Source organism: Rutidosis leptorrhynchoides, chromosome 9, assembly GCF_046630445.1.
Source record: "Rutidosis leptorrhynchoides isolate AG116_Rl617_1_P2 chromosome 9, CSIRO_AGI_Rlap_v1, whole genome shotgun sequence".
Taxonomy (NCBI): domain Eukaryota; kingdom Viridiplantae; phylum Streptophyta; class Magnoliopsida; order Asterales; family Asteraceae; genus Rutidosis; species Rutidosis leptorrhynchoides.
Window position 1 is genome coordinate 274,624,902 of NC_092341.1, and position 19,192 is coordinate 274,644,093.

Consider the following 19,192-nt stretch of genomic DNA (forward strand, 5'->3'; position numbering starts at 1 on the left):
GATGTTGGGCTAATTACTAAAATTGGGTAATTGGGCTTTGTACCATAATTGGGGTTTGGACAAAAGAACGACACTTGTGGAAATTAGACTATGGGCTATTAATGGGCTTTATATTTGTTTAACTAAATGATAGTTTGTTAATGTTAATATAAAGATTTACAATTGGGCGTCCCTATAAATTACCATATACACTCAATCGGACACGATGGGCGGGGTATTTATACCAACGAATAATCGTTCATTTAACCGGACACGGGAATGGATTAATAGTCACTATAATTATTAAAACAGGGGTGAAATTATGTACAAGGACACTTGGCATAATTGATAACAAAGTATTAAAACCTTGGGTTACACGCAGTTGATATCCTGGTGTAATTATTAAACAAAGTATTAAAACCTTGTTACAGTTTAAGTCCCCAATTAGTTGGAATATTTGACTTCGGATATAAGGATAATTTGACGAGGACACTCGCACTTTATATTTATGACTGATGGACTGTTATGGACAAAAACCAGACGGGCATATTAAATAATCCAGGACAAAGAACAATTAACCCATGGGAATAAATAAATAATCAACACGTCAAACATCATGATTACGGAAGTTTAAATAAGCATAATATATTTTATTTCATTTTTCCTCGTACTTTTATTTATTGTCATTTTAATTATTGTTATTTATTTTATATTGTTATTTAAATATCGTCATTTACTATACGCTTCGCTTAAAATATAAATCGACAAACCGGTCATTAAACGGTAAACCTCCTTTTATATATTATTATATATAACTATATATATTTTGTACAAATATAGTTGTTTAAAAATATAGTGTGCAATAAGCCCGCTCCCTGTGGAACGAACCGGACTTACTAAAAACTATACTACTCTACGATTAGGTACACTGCCTATAGTGTTGTAGCAAGGTTTAGGTATATCCCATTTGTAAATAAATAATTAAAACTTGTGTAATTTGTAACGTATTTCATAGTAAAATATAGTACTATCACGTACCCCCACGCTACCACATCAAGTTTTTGGCGTCGCTGCCGGGGAATCGGCGAAACGCTATATTTTTAATTTATTTTTGTATAAATATATTTATATATCATTTTAGAAAAACAATATAAAATTAAAAAAAAAGTTTTTCAACCTCCGCGACTCGTGGAGTTTTGATGGTACGTGGAACCGCGACGCGCGGAGCCACCCTGTCTGACGCGCCTGAAACCCTAAACCAGCATTTATTACGGTGTATTTAATTATTATTATTATTATAAACCCTAATTAGTTTAATTTAATTAATATTTAGTTTAGTTTTAATTTAATTTGTATCTTTAATATATAAATTAGTATTTTTATAAATAATAATATAAAAATAATATTTTTTATAAAATTAGTAATTTTATCATTTTTGTATCTTTTTAATTATTTAATCGTAATATTTGTATTTTTATCGTTCATATCTAGTTTTAAGCTTAGTATTTTGCCGTAGCTTATTTTTATTTCTAGATTTTTAGGCTTTGCCGTAAAATCCCTTAAGTGCTTATTCCTTAGACTAAGATTTAGGTGCTTTAGAATTTTGCGACGCCGTTTTTCGCGTTACTTTCTTATTTTATTTTTCAATTTTTTTTATTTTTCGACGTTTTTCGACGCTACTCTTTTTCTTTCTTATTTCTCGCCGATCTAGTTTTTAGGACTTAGAATTTTCTCTATTTCTTCTCTAATAATTCAAAACGAAAAATTATTTTAAGCGGTTAAATTGATAGACATCCAAATTTTCTGCTTCGTAGTAATAGTTGGATTTGTTAGTGGCTGAGTTGTGAGCTTCCGATTTAAAGGGTTCTGGCTCCCTGCTGCATCTATTGGCTATTCGAAACGTGGGCAAAAGCAGAAAAGTTTATTAATTTGATAACTTATATAATTTTTTATTTTATAACTAATAGGATAATTAGTAAATGCACCACATTGTAGCTAAAATTTGGTAATAAACGCATTATGAAAAGTCTCGAAGATATTTTGGAAACTCTTAATGAAATACAAAATCAATACTCTCAACCGAGTGTTGATGACAATTCGCTCAGTCAATCTTGGATCACGAACGACGAAACAATAACTGATTGTGAAATCTGTGGAGATTATCACTCAACATGGGAATGTTATTATTACGTTCCTATGGAAAATTACGCACCCACGGAACCTGAATGGAATGATTATGAAGAATACAATTCAAATTGGGATTATTCCCAAGAATATTTCCAAACTCAACAACCAGTAGACGAGAAAAATTACGTGTCTGAAAATTTATTAGACAATATGAAAATCAAACTCGAAGAACTCAATGCTCAAAATAAACAAATGAGAGAGTTTGTAAACCGACAAGCTGAAACTCTATCAGACTACACACCTATTGATCTGAGGAGTATTGTGCAAGAAAATCTCATATCATCGAATTTTGATGAATTCGAGAGCTCCGAAATCACCAATTATCCCGATGATACTTTTTATTCAGTCTTACCAATTTCACAACATATCAACACATTAGCCTCTACCGACAAAATCATCGATCCATCAATGAATGAAGAAGAAGTAAGGGTGACAAATTGGTACTCATGGGAAAACGATAACGTTGAAAATTTTACCCCCGAGACCAAAATGGTGGGACCAATAAGTACCATTAATGAAGAAGAATTTGCTTCGATCCCAAAATTCACCATTCCACAACCTTCCAACTCAATATTCTCAATAGACAAGTCATCTACCAAAGATGAACTACAAGCTGTAATAGATAATGACACCTCGGATTTCACCCAATCGGGTAATAGAGGTGAAAACTTTGATCACGAGAATAAAAGGAAGGAAATATTAGGAATTGTCCACCCTATAGAAATAAGTATGTCGGTGTATATCGATCCATTTGATCAAGAACCAGAAAAGAGACATATCCATTTACTAAAAGCTACACTTAAAAAAGAATTAGGTAGTGACGATCGGGTGGGTCTAAACTTTAAACCCATTGATATAATATATACCACCCGAGATGTAAATAACTGGCTCACTATTTTAATTCGTGGAACTTATTCTACCGACTTCACATGTCATCAGCTAAGTGTGGGGAAGTCTAACCCCACTTAACGTTAAATTAGGGGTTCGGGTTAGTGCATAACTCGTTAATAAAAATGCATGATTAGGGTAAAAGACGCTTTTTCAAATATTAGTAAACAGTTCAGAAAAGCAACCGTTTTTGAAGAAAAACATGTGTGAAATAACAAAAGAAGGAATGAACGATGAGGCGCGCCATCTATCATTCGACGAGCTTTGTAATTACAAACTGGGTATTTTTAATTACTTTTCTACACTAATCACCCTCGTGAATTTATAATTATAGTCTGATTTCATGCAAATGAGGGCATTGCATGATCTCAAGTGTGGGGAAGGGTTATAAATTCTCTCGGGTTTATACTTGGTTTATTTACCAAATTTTATGAAAATTTGAAAAATTTTCAACTAAATGAATTCAAAATCATGTTTATACATATTTATGAACGGTGAAAACTAGGTGTTAATACCGAAATTATCGTTACCTCGGAAAGGACATAAATTGAGAAACAACCCAAAACGCTTGAATTCATTTAAAATGGAATATAGGAGAATAAAAAGATAAAGAAAGAAACTAAGTGTGGGGATAATGTACCAAGTTAATTAAAAACTATCTATCACATGTTTGTGCAAAGTTATTGCAGGTACTTTTGTTTTGGACTAAATTAACTGTTTTACCCGATGAAAGAAAAGAAAAAATGGATCTACACGATGAATCAATTCCATCATTAAAAGGAAGTAAAGTCTTCCGAAAAAGACACGCGCTTCTTGATTTAGGTCAGGAAGTTGTCGTCCAGACCAGCTGTAGGTTGACGAAAAATCTAGAAAAGTCATCACTAAAATCAGCAGGAAATCCACGGACCTCAGTATCAAACAGGGTCGCCAAGTGGTCAGACTTATCCTAACCATGAGAGGATCTGTCTCGTAAAATGGGGAGGACGCCGTGCAAATTAGCTTGATAAGACTAATGAATCAGATCCCCAGAAAGGATAATCTCCTTAAAGATTAAAAATCAGCTTTTAAGACTGATATTACTCAATCCTTGAGATTGACCTTAAAGATTGAGAATTACAAACTCATGGAATTCGATGATATCTAAACTCCAGCTTGAACGAGAAAATATTTTGATCAAAATTACAAACCAATTTTTTTTCTGAAAACCTATTTTCAATGCGTTCATTACCATTGAACATAAAATCCTAGGAATTCACCTGGAATTCATTAGGTCACCTGAACCAAATCGGGTGTCAACCGTAAGAACGGTGGTTGCATAGCATGGTCAGAGACAGGACCTTGTGCCAGATCGAAAAACTATAGGGTGAGCTTTACTATTGCTCCTACAAAGGATAGTACTAGCATCTGACACGTTTATAGACCATAATCAAAAGCATGTCATTAGACATTGTCTTAACAGTTGCTTGTTCAATGCTTTCCTTTACAACCGGATGGTAGTTTGCCGAAAGGTAATATACGGGACAAGTAAACTGGACGTGTTGCTTTCCTAATACAAGGTTAGCAAGTGGGTGACACAAAACCATAAGTTTTGAGCTAAAATTTTCAAATCTGAAACCCACAAAACCCACAAAAATATTTTGCAAACACCGGTGAAGGGTTATTCCGGAAAACTTGTCTAGGGTAAAATCTAGCTTGAATTTTCAAAAGATCAAATGTTTTCATAAAGATCCAATTTCCTAACGGATCTAAATTTTCATAGTCATGTGGGACTGTAAATCGCCTTTCAAATGTGCACTTTGCTTTGGAAACCGAAAGTAAATCGGCTATTTGATTGCAAGTGTCGTTGACCTAAACCCGAGGCAACTGTGGATGACACACCCACCTTTAACCACGGTTCTATCATTACTATCATTGTTTATACCACCATATCAAAATCACTGATGTACAAAGTGTGATGAATAAAAAAGTGATTCATGTATGTTTTTATTTCAAGTTCTGTATTGCTTGAGGACAAGCAACGCTCAAGTGTGGGGATGTTTGATAAGGCTAAAAAGGAACATATATTTCATAGCAATATCCCTCCTAAATAATAGGTTTTCATATGTAATTGTATTATATTTTCATTGTAATTGTTTAAATAAATAAGTGCGAAGACAAAAGGCGAAAACGAAGATTTGAAGACACAAACGTCCAAAAAGCTCAAATGTTCAAGATACAATTCAAAAGGTTCAATTTATTGATGAAAAACGTCTAAAAATGACAAGAGTACAAGTTACAAAACGCAAACTACAAGATATTAAATTGTACGCAAGGACGTTCGAAAATCAGGAACCGGGACATGAGTCAACTATCAACGCCCGACGCAATGGACCAAAAATTATGAGTCAACTATGCACAAGAATAAAATATAATATATAAATAATTATATAAATTATTTATATATTATAAATATATATATAATCATGTCGACAAGCTATGAGACAAAGGATCCTGAGCTGGATTTTCAAACTCCACGACTCGCGGAGTTTGAAGGCCAAAAACTCCACGACTCGCGGAGTTTGAAGGCCAAAAACTCCACGACTCGCGGAGCTGTCAGAAATCAAAATGCCTATAAAAGGCCATGCATTCGTTCGATAAAAAAAATAAATAATAATAATATACTCCGTAAGATAATAAATAAATAAATATAATATATATATATATATATATATATATATATATATATATATATATATATATATATATATATATAGTATAGATTAGTGTTATATTAGATTAGTTCGGGTTATGTAAAAGTTATTTTTACTGGTTTTTGAAGTCGAAATTCTGTCCGTGTACCACTACGCGATAAATAATCAATGTAAGCTATGTTCTCCTTTTTTAAATTAATGTCTCGTGCTTAAGTTATTATTATGCTTATTTGAGCCGAAGTAATCATGATGTTGGGCTAAATATTAAAGACGGGGTAATTGGGCTTTGTACCATAATTGGGGTTTGGACAAAAAGAACGACACATGTGGAAATTAGACTATGGGCTATTAATGGGCTTTATATTTGTTTAACTAAATGATAGTTTGTTAATTTTAATATAAAGATTTACAATTGGACGTCCCTATAAATAACCATATACACTCGATCGGACATGATGGGCGGGATATTTATATGTACGAATAATAGTTCATTTAACTGGACACGGGAATGGATTAATAGTCACTATAATTATTAAAACAGGGGTGAAATTATGTACAAGGACACTTGGCATAATTGATAACAAAGTATTAAAACCTTGGGTTACACGCAGTTGATATCCTGGTGTAATTATTAAACAAAGTATTAAAACCTTGTTACAGTTTAAGTCCCCAATTAGTTGGAATATTTGACTTCGGATATAAGGATAATTTGACGAGGACACTCGCACTTTATATTTATGACTGATGGACTGTTATGGACAAAAACCAGACGGGCATATTAAATAATCCAGGACAAAGAACAATTAACCCATGGGAATAAATAAATAATCAACATGTCAAACATCATGATTACGGAAGTTTAAATAAGCATAATATATTTTGTTTCATTTTTCCTCGTACTTTTATTTATTGTCATTTTAATTATTGTTATTTATTGTAGATTTTTATTTAAATATCGTCATTTACTATACGCTTCGCTTAAAATATAAATCGACAAACCGGTCATTAAACGGTAAACCCCCTTTTATATATTATTATATATAATTATATATATTTTGTACAAATATAGTTGTTTAAAAATATAGTGTGCAATAAGCCCGCTCCCTGTGGAACGAACCGGACTTACTAAAAACTATACTACTCTACGATAAGGTACACTGCCTATAGTGTTGTAGCAAGGTTTAGGTATATCCCATTTGTAAATAAATAATTAAAACTTGTGTAATTTGTAACGTATAAGTTGGGTGTGAATTTATAATATGAATTTTTAAATTAAGTTTGGTGTGAACTTTTAATTTTTAAAATATGAATTTTTAATTTTATGCATTTCAAATTTTAAGTTTGGTGTGAATTTTTAATATTAATTTTGAATTTTATATTTAAGTTGTGTGAATTTAAAAACAAAAATTTACTTTATCTCATTAAGTTAAGAATATGATTTTTAAAATTCGTCGTAAGTTGAAGACTAGGTCTTTGAACCGAAATTGCTTTACCCGAGGGAGGGACGAGAACTTTTATTATCATTATTTTTAATCTTATTGAATTAAAGTATGCCAAAAACATTGAAAAAATCCAAAAATCTTAGCTTTTAAAACAATCGATACAAAAAGACAAATTTTAAAATTTTGTCGAGGGACGGACTAGGACATCGATCCGAAACGACCTCGTCCTAAATAACAAAGGAAACGAAATTTTAAAATTAAGTACTTAATTGTTTTATAAGTTAATGATTATAAAAAAAAAATATATCAAACTCCGCGACTCGCGGAGTTTGAAGGCTTAAATGCCGCGAGTCGCGGGAGTACCGGATTACAGAAAAAAAAATAAAGAGCTGCAACTGATCAGTTCACTCCCCACAACAGCAAAATAACTGCGAACAAACTCCACAAAAACCCGAAAAATACACCCCAAATTCACAATTTTTAACCGTTAATCACCAAATTTTTTACTAAAATCATGTTGAGAAGGATGCTATCTAGGAATTACTCAAGAAAAACGGTAAATTTCTACACCTAAACACCATTTAATCCGAAATTAGTGTTCTTGAGCCATTTTTTCCCCAATTTGATTTTGATGCTTTTTAGTGTAATTATGCTTAAATTGTTTATGTATTATGCTTGTATAACCTAGATTGATGATGTTTAACATGATTAGAAGCCTTAAACTTCAAATTTTGAGTAATCTAGGGTTTGTGTTCTTGAGCAAATTTGGAGCTTTTTGATATAAACAGGTTATGGCCGATTTTTGTCATGAATTGTTGCTAAATTGAGTAGTGTAACATGTCTAGGTAGTTAAATGATCCAAACTTTGAGCCTAAACATGATTTTGAGAATTAAAGTGGACTTTTTAAAGTCTAAAATTCATGAACTTGATTTTTGAAAGATAATGCCATTTGAGACTTGTTTAATTGCTAGTAATGATTATTTTGACATGTTATTTGAGTTAAATGCTTATGAACTTGGCAAACATTTTCGTATATGCTTATTTGAAAAAGTGTAGATTTTATGAAAATATGAAAATGAGCTTAAGTTTGATATAAATTGATAATGTCATTGTAATTATTTTGATTGATGATTTTGCTGACACTAATGCATATTTGGATGCACAAAATTTGTGTTTGATGTGTTTTGCAGACTGAAAGGGGTGAATCTTCATCCCAAGCCCGTAATACTCCTGCTGAGAATGCGGAACAACAGGAGGTGGATAACTACTACAAGCAGAATATACCTCATCCAGTCATGACCTTTTCTGATATGCACTTGGAAGAATTGCACCCGAACCTGAGATTTGACAGACTTTGGATAGATTATCCAAAATATCAAAGGGGTTTGCATACTCTTCATTCTAAGGATGTTGAGGTACCAAGGGTCATAGAATGGGGACCCTTAGAAGCTGTAGAATTGGCCGGGCCAATTAGGGAATTACTTGTACAGAGGTATGGTAATTCTTCTTTTAATGACTGGGTACGTTTATTCACCATGCGTAGACCTGTATATAAAGTATGGTGTGAAGAATTGTTATGTAGTATAGAGTTGAATGATCGGGTAGCTAGTTTAACCGATCGTTCTTTTATTAGATTTTTGTTAGGCGGTTCGATGCGCCACATGTCTTTACTGGACATGGCTCAGGGTTTACGTATATATACGCCTGAGGAGTTAGCGTCTGCCGATTGTAGAGGATTGATACTAAACGGTAGAAAGATAGATGAAAATTTTGATACACACGGTGTGTGGAGTCAAATGACAAGCCATCACCGTTTCAAAGGGGGAAATTACTCTTATTTGGATATAGATAGAGCCGAATTAAGAGTGATACATAGGTTTTTAGCTAATTCGATTACACAAAGGGGTAAGAACAAGGAAAAAGTAAATGAACAGGATTTGTTTTACCATATGTGTATTCGAGACCCACAAAGCGCTGTAAGTATACCGTATTGTGTGGGTTATTATTTATCAGCTATGGTTCGGGGGATGCGACCGCATAGCATAATAGGAGGTGGTATTTTTATTACTTTGATTGGTGAATATCTCGGTGTGGATATAAGTCGGGGGGGATTATTAGTAGAAGAACCGGAACCCCGCGATACTATAGGTTTAAATGTATACCATGGTGCGAAAGTTTTGAAGAGGCGAAATAACGCCGCAGTACAATACCATGGTAGACATCCACAGGTGGAGAGAAACCAACAGCAAGGTAATGTAGGAGGGGGGAATGAGATGCAAGAAATGCAAAGGTTTATAGCTTCTCAGGAATACGAAAATGCTAGACAGAGAGCATTTGAAGATTGGCAAGTTCATCAGAACCAAATCATAGCTCATTGCCAACATATAGGTAGAAACTATATTCCTACACCGAAACCCATCTTCCCTCCCTGGTCTATAGAGATGCAGCCACCGTATCCTACGTATGACCCTGCCGAAGCATTCTATAGCACCTATGGTTATGCCTGGAACCCCTATTGGTACCAGTATCATCCCTAGTATACTTATTTTTTTTTTTTTGTAATTTGTAATGATTGATACGTTTAATACTTTTGTTAATATTGTAATAGTTTTTATAATTGTCTAACTTTTATTCTTAGATTTTAATAATTTTTGAATGTGGGGTAATATACCAAACTTCAAAAAATTGTATATATGGTTGCAGTTTATCTTATGTACACAACAGGGTAAAACAACGCATTTTCAAAGACTGGCAATAAGTTCAGCAAAAGCAACTAATTTTGACGACAAGATGCAAAATATATGTGAAATAACGACAAGACGGAATGAACAAATGATGTGCACCATTTATCATTCAGCAAACAAACGCCAATATATTTGGAAACTTTGGTAAAAATTTAATCATTTTCACACAAATCACCCTCAATAATTGAAATTATTCCTGGTTTCTTGCAAATGAGGGCATTGCAAGATCTTAAGTGTGGGAAGGGGTTAAATTCTTTCGGATTTTAAAATTTTTTTTTACTTTATACACTTGGTTACCATTAAAAATACTAGTAAAGCAGTAGTTGTATTAGAATCTAGTGCTCTCTGATAATAAAGAACAGCCCTGGTCTTATATACTGACTACCCAATTCTAGTAAAATTTTTTAAAATTTTCAATTAAATGAACTAAAAATCATGTTTATACATATTTATGAACGATAAAACTAGGTTTTAACACCGAAATTATTGTTACCTCAAAAAGGACATAAATTGAGAAACAAACCAAAATGTTAAAATTCATTTAAAATGGAATAGAGGACGATAAAAAGAAAAATAAAAGCCAAGTGTGGGAAAATTTACCAAGTTATCTTAAACATATGTCACATATATCTGTAACAAATAACTGAAAATACTTTTGCTTTGGACTAAACTAAACTGTTTTACCCGATAAAAGAAAAGAAGAGATGGATCTACACGATGAATCAATTCCATCATTAAAAGGAAGTAAAGTCTTCCGAAAAAGACACGCGCTTCTTGATTTAGGTCATGAAGTTGTCGTCCAGACCAGCTGTAGGTTGACGAAAAATCTAGAAAAGTCATCACTAAAATCAGCAGGAAATCCACGGACCTCAGCATTAAACAGGATCGCCAAGTGGTCAGATTTATCCTAACCATGAGAAGGATTTATCTTGTACAATGGGGGGGCACCATGCAAATTAGCTGGATAAGACTAATGAATCAGATCCCCAGAAAGGATAATCTCCTTAAAGATTAAAAAATCAACTTTTAAGACTGATATCACTCAATCCTTGAGATTGACCTTAAAGATTGAGAATTACAAACTCATGGAATTCAATGATATCTAAACTCGAGCTTGAACGAGAAAATATTTTGATCAAAATTACAAACCGATTTGTTTTCTGAAAACCCTATTTTCAATGCGTTCATTACCATTGAACGTAAAATCCTAGGAATTCACCTGGAATTCATTAGGTCACCTGAACTAAATCGGGTGTCAACCGTAAGAACGGTGGTTGCATAGCATGGTCAAAGACAGGACCTTGTGCCAGACTGAAAAATCATAAGGGTGAGCTTTACTATTGCTCCTACCAAGGATAGTAATTGCGTTCGACACGTTATAGACCATAATTAAAAGCATGTCAGGGGACATAGCCTTAACAGTTGCTTGTTCAACGCTTTCCTTTACAACCGGACGGTAGTTTACCGAAAGGTAATATACGGGACAAGTGAACTGGACGTGTTGCTTTCCAAATACAAGGTTAGCAAGTGGGTGACACAAAACCATAAGTTTTGAGCTAAAATTTTCAAATCTGAAACCCACCAAACCCACAAAAATATTTTTTGCAAACACCGGTAAAGGGTTATTCCGGAAAACTTATCTAGGGTAAAAACTAGATTTCAAAAGATCAAATGTTTTCATAAAGATCCAATTTCCTTAATGGATCTAAATTTTTATAGTCATGTGGGACTGTAAACCATATCGTTACTACCATTGTTTATACCACCGTATAAAAATCACTGATGTACAAAGTGTGAAGAATAAAGAAGTGATTCTAGTATTTTAAGACGATATTGCTTGAGGACAAGCAACGCTAAAGTGTGGGAATATTTGATAATGCTAAAAACGAACATATATTTCATAGCATTATTCCTCAAGAAAGACAAGCTTTTAGTTGAAATTGTTCTATTTACAAGTGATATTCGTTTAAATAATAAAAGGTGAAGACAAAAGACAGATTCGACGAATTGAAGACGCAAACGACCAAAAAGCTCAAAAGTACAAAAGACAATCAAAGAGGTTCCAATTATTGATAAGAAACGTCTCGAAATTACAAGAGTACAAGATTCAAAACGCAAAGTACAAGATATTAAATTGTACGCAAGGACGTTCGAAAATCCGGAACCGGGACCAGTGTCAACTCTCAACGCTCGACGCAACGGACTAAAAATTACAAGTCAACTATGCACATAAATATAATATAATATTTAAATAATTCTTATAATTATTTAATATATTATATTTATATTTAAACCGTCGGTAAACAAAGAGCCAAACTCCTCTGAGCTGTAAAAGTAAACTCCGCGACTCGCGGAGTTTGAAGGCCAAAAAGACCGCGAGTCGCGGAGCCCCAAATTCAGAAACCCCCTATAAAGCTCGCGCATTCTGATCGTAAAATATCATCTTTTTTCTCCTCATTCATACGATATATTTATATTTATAATTTATATTTTAATTTTAATTTTAATTATAATTCTAATAATAAGGGTATGTTAGCGAATATTGTAAGGGTGTAAGTCGAAATTCTGTCCGTGTAACGCTACGCTATTTTTAATCATTGTAAGTTATGTTCAACCTTTTTACATTAATGTCTCGTAGCTAAGTTATTATTATGCTTATTTAAAACGAAGTAATCATGATGTTGGGCTAATTACTAAAATTGGGTAATTGGGCTTTGTACCATAATTGGGGTTTGGACAAAAGAACGACACTTGTGGAAATTAGACTATGAGCTATTAATGAGCTTTATATTTGTTTAACTAAATGATAGTTTGTTAATGTTAATATAAAGATTTATAATTGGGCGTCCCTATAAATTACCATATACACTCGATCGGACACGATGGGCGGGGTATTTATATGTACAAATAATCGTTCATTTAACCGGACACGGGAATGGATTAATAGCCACTAGAATAATTAAAACAGGGGTGAAATTATGTACAAGGACACTTGGTATAATTGATAACAAAATATTAAAACCTTGGGTTACACTCAGTCGACCTCCTGGTGTAATTATTAAACAAAGTATTAAAATCTTGTTACAGTTTAAGTCCCCAATTAGTTGGAATATTTAACTTCGGGTATAAGGATAATTTGACGAGGACACTCGCATTTTATATTTATGACTGATGGACTGTTATGGACAAAAACCAGACGGACATATTAAATAATCCAGGACAAAGGACAATTAACCCATGGGCATAAAACAAAAATCAACACGTCAAACATCATGATTACGGAAGTTTAAATAAGCATAATTCTTTTATTTCATATTTAATTTCCTTTATTTTATATTTAATTGCACTTCTAAATATCGCATTTTTATTATTATTGTATTTAATTGCACTTTTAATTATCGTACTTTTTAATTATCGCAAGTTTATTTTATCGCACTTTTATTATTCGCAATTTCATTATCGTTATTTACTTTATGCTTTAATTTAAGTCTTGTATTCATTTTTAATATTTTACATTTGGTTTTAACTGCGACTAAAGTTTTAAAATCGACAAACCGGTCATTAAACGGTAAAAACCCCCCTTTATAATAATAATATTACTTATATATATATATATATATATATATATATATATATATATATATATATATATATATATATATATATATATATATATATATATATATATTTGTATTTTTATAAAAGTAAACTAATATAGCGTTAAGCTTTGTTTAAAGATTTTCCCTGTGGAACTGATCAGTTCACTCCCCACAACAGCAAAATAACTGCGAACAAACTCCACAAAAACCCGAAAAATACACCCCAAATTCACAATTTTTAACCGTTAATCACCAAATTTTTTACTAAAATCATGTTGAGAAGGATGCTATCTAGGAATTACTCAAGAAAAACGGTAAATTTCTACACCTAAACACCATTTAATCCGAAATTAGTGTTCTTGAGCCATTTTTTCCCCAATTTGATTTTGATGCTTTTTAGTGTAATTATGCTTAAATTGTTTATGTATTATGCTTGTATAACCTAGATTGATGCTGTTTAACATGATTAGAAGCCTTAAACTTCAAATTTTGAGTAATCTAGGGTTTGTGTTCTTGAGCAAATTTGGGGCTTTTTGATATAAACAGGTTATGGCCGATTTTTGTCATGAATTGTTGCTAAATTGAGTAGTGTAACATGTCTAGGTAGTTAAATGATCCAAACTATGAGCCTAAACATGATTTTGAGAATTAAAGTGGACTTTTTCAAGTCTAAAATTCATGAACTTGATTTTTGAAAGATAATGCCATTTGAGACTTGTTTAATTGCTAGTAATGATTATTTTGACATGTTATTTGAGTTAAATGCTTATGAACTTGGCAAACATTTTCGTATATGCTTATTTGAAAAAGTGTAGATTTGATGAAAATATGAAAATGAGCTTAAGTTTGATATAAATTGATAATGTCATTGTAATTATTTTGATTGATGATTTTGCTGACACTAATGCATATTTGGATGCACAAAATTTGTGTTTGATGTGTTTTGCAGACTGAAAGAGGTGAATCTTCATCCCAAGCCCGTAATACTCCTGCTGAGAATGCGGAACAACAGGAGGTGGATAACTACTACAAGCAGGATATACCTCATCCAGTCATGACCTTTTCTGATATGCACTTGGAAGAATTGCACCCGAACCTGAGATTTGACAGACTTTGGATAGATTATCCAAAATATCAAAGGGGTTTGCATACTCTTCATTCTAAGGATGTTGAGGTACCAAGGGTCATAGAATGGGGACCCTTAGAAGCTGTAGAATTGGCCGGGCCAATTAGGGAATTACTTGTACAGAGGTATGGTAATTCTTCTTTTAATGACTGGGTACGTTTATTCACCATGCGTAGACCTGTATATAAAGTATGGTGTGAAGAATTGTTATGTAGTATAGAGTTGAATGATCGGGTAGCTAGTTTAACCGATCGTTCTTTTATTAGATTTTTGTTAGGCGGTTCGATGCGCCACATGTCTTTACTAGACATGGCTCAGGCTTTACGTATATATACGCCTGAGGAGTTAGCATCTGCCGATTGTAGAGGATTGATACTAAACGGTAGAAAGATAGATGAAAATTTTGATACACACGGTGTGTGGAGTCAAATGACAAGCCATCACCATTTCAAAGGGGGAAATTACTCTTATTTGTATATAGATATAGCCGAATTAAGAGTGATACATAGGTTTTTAGCTAATTCGATTACACAAAGGGGTAAGAACAAGGAAAAAGTAAATGAACAGGATTTGTTTTACCATATGTGTATTCGAGACCCACAAAGCGCTGTAAGTATACCGTATTGTGTGGGTTATTATTTATCAGCTATGGTTCGGGGGATGCGACCGCATAGCATAATAGGAGGTGGTATTTTTATTACTTTGATTGGTGAATATCTCGGTGTGGATATAAGTCGGGGGGGATTATTAGTAGAAGAACCGGAACCCCGCGATACTATAGGTTTAAATGTATACCATGGTGCGAAAGTTTTGAAGAGGCGAAATAACGCCGCAGTACAATACCATGGTAGACATCCACAGGTGGAGAGAAACCAACAGCAAGGTAATGTAGGAGGGGGGAATGAGATGCAAGAAATGCAAAGGTTTATAGCTTCTCAGGAATACGAAAATGCTAGACAGAGAGCATTTGAAGATTGGCAAGTTCATCAGAACCAAATCATAGCTCATTGCCAACATATAGGTAGAAACTATATTCCTACACCGAAACCCATCTTCCCTCCCTGGTCTATAGAGATGCAGCCACCGTATCCTACGTATGACCCTGCCGAAGCATTCTATAGCACCTATGGTTATGCCTGGAACCCCTATTGGTACCAGTATCATCCCTAGTATACTTATTTTTTTTTTTTTTGTAATTTGTAATGATTGATACGTTTAATACTTTTGTTAATATTGTAATAGTTTTTATAATTGTCTAACTTTTATTCTTAGATTTTAATAATTTTTGAATGTGGGGTAATATACCAAACTTCAAAAAATTGTATATATGGTTGCAGTTTATCTTATGTACACAACAGGGTAAAACAACGCATTTTCAAAGACTGGCAATAAGTTCAGCAAAAGCAACTAATTTTGACGACAAGATGCAAAATATATGTGAAATAACGACAAGACGGAATGAACAAATGATGTGCACCATTTATCATTTAGCAAACAAACGCCAATATATTTGGAAACTTTGGTAAAAATTTAATCATTTTCACATAAATCACCCTCAATAATTGAAATTATTCCTGATTTCTTGCAAATGAGGGCATTGCAAGATCTTAAGTGTGGGAAGGGGTTAAATTCTTTCGGATTTTAAAATTTTTTTTTACTTTATACACTTGGTTACCATTAAAAATACTAGTAAAGCAGTAGTTGTATTAGAATCTAGTGCTCTCTGATAATAAAGAATAGCCCTGGTCTTATATACTGACTACCCAATTCTAGTAAAATTTTTCAAAATTTTCAATTAAATGAACTAAAAATCATGTTTATACATATTTATGAATGATAAAACTAGGTTTTAACACCGAAATTATTGTTACCTCAAAAAGGACATAAATTGAGAAACAAACCAAAATGTTAAAATTCATTTAAAATGGAATAGAGGACGATAAAAAGGAAAATAAAAGCCAAGTGTGGGAAAATTTACCAAGTTATCTTAAACATATGTCACATATATCTGTAACAAATAACTGAAAATACTTTTGCTTTGGACTAAACTAAACTGTTTTACCCTATAAAAGAAAAGAAGAGATGGATCCACACGATGAATCAATTCCATCATTAAAAGGAAGTAAAGTCTTCCGAAAAAGACACGCGCTTCTTGATTTAGGTCATGAAGTTGTCGTCCAGACCAGCTGTAGGTTGACGAAAAATCTAGAAAAGTCATCACTAAAATCAGCAGGAAATCCACGGACCTCAGCATTAAACAGGATCGCCAAGTGGTCAGATTTATCCTAACCATGAGAAGGATTTATCTTGTACAATGGGGGGGCACCATGCAAATTAGCTGGATAAGACTAATGAATCAGATCCCCAGAAAGGATAATCTCCTTAAAGATTAAAAAATCAGCTTTTAAGACTGATATCACTCAATCCTTGAGATTGACCTTAAAGATTGAGAATTACAAACTCATGGAATTCAATGATATCTAAACTCGAGCTTGAACGAGAAAATATTTTGATCAAAATTACAAACCGATTTGTTTTCTGAAAACCCTATTTTCAATGCGTTCATTACCATTGAACGTAAAATCCTAGGAATTCACCTGGAATTCATTAGGTCACCTGAACTAAATCGGGTGTCAACCGTAAGAACGGTGGTTGCATAGCATGGTCAAAGACAGGACCTTGTGCCAGACCGAAAAATCATAAGGGTGAGCTTTACTATTGCTCCTACCAAGGATAGTAATTGCGTTCGACACGTTATAGACCATAATTAAAAGCATGTCAGGGGACATAGCCTTAACAGTTGCTTGTTCAACGCTTTCCTTTACAACCGGACGGTAGTTTACCGAAAGGTAATATACGGGACAAGTGAACTGGACGTGTTGCTTTCCAAATACAAGGTTAGCAAGTGGGTGACACAAAACCATAAGTTTTGAGCTAAAATTTTCAAATCTGAAACCCACCAAACCCACAAAAATATTTTTTGCAAACATCGGTAAAGGGTTATTCCGGAAAACTTATCTAGGGTAAAAACTAGATTTCAAAAGATCAAATGTTTTCATAAAGATCCAATTTCCTTAATGGATCTAAATTTTTATAGTCATGTGGGACTGTAAACCATATCGTTACTACCATTGTTTATACCACCGTATAAAAATCACTGATGTACAAAGTGTGAAGAATAAAGAAGTGATTCTAGTATTTTAAGACGATATTGCTTGAGGACAAGCAACGCTCAAGTGTGGAAATATTTGATAATGCTAAAAACGAACATATATTTCATAGCATTATTCCTCAAGAAAGACAAGCTTTTAGTTGAAATTGTTCTATTTACAAGTGATATTCGTTTAAATAATAAAAGGTGAAGACAAAAGACAGATTCGACGAATTGAAGACGCAAACGACCAAAAAGCTCAAAAGTACAAAAGACAATCAAAGAGGTTCCAATTATTGATAAGAAACGTCTCGAAATTACAAGAGTACAAGATTTAAAACGCAAAGTACAAGATATTAAATTGTACGCAAGGACGTTCGAAAATCCGGAACCGGGACCAGAGTCAACTCTCAACGCTCGACGCAACGGACTAAAAATTACAAGTCAACTATGCACATAAATATAATATAATATTTAAATAATTCTTATAATTATTTAATATATTATATTTATATTTAAACCGTCGGTAAACAAAGAGCCAAACTCCTCTGAGCTGTAAAAGTAAACTCCGCGACTCGCGGAGTTTGAAGGCCAAAAAGACCGCGAGTCGCGGAGCCCCAAATTCAGAAACCCCCTATAAAGCTCGCGCATTCTGATCGTAAAATATCATCTTTTTTCTCCTCATTCATACGATATATTTATATTTATAATTTATATTTTAATTTTAATTTTAATTATAATTCTAATAATAAGGGTATGTTAGCGAATATTGTAAGGGTGTAAGTCGAAATTCTGTCCGTGTAACGCTACGCTATTTTTAATCATTGTAAGTTATGTTCAACCTTTTTACATTAATGTCTCGTAGCTAAGTTATTATTATGCTTATTTAAAATGAAGTAATCATGATGTTGGGCTAATTACTAAAATTAGGTAATTGGGCTTTGTACCATAATTGGGGTTTGGACAAAAGAACGACACTTGTGGAAATTAGACTATGAGCTATTAATGGGCTTTATATTTGTTTAACTAAATGATAGTTTGTTAATGTTAATATAAAGATTTACAATTGGGCGTCCCTATAAATTACCATATACACTCGATCGGACACGATGGGCGGGGTATTTATATGTACAAATAATCGTTCATTTAATCGGACACGGGAATGGATTAATAGCCACTAGAATAATTAAAACAGGGGTGAAATTATGTACAAGGACACTTGGTATAATTGATAACAAAATATTAAAACCTTGGGTTCACTCAGTCGACCTCCTGGTGTAATTATTAAACAAAGTATTAAAATCTTGTTACAGTTTAAGTCCCCAATTAGTTGGAATATTTAACTTCGGGTATAAGGATAATTTGACGAAGACACTCGCATTTTA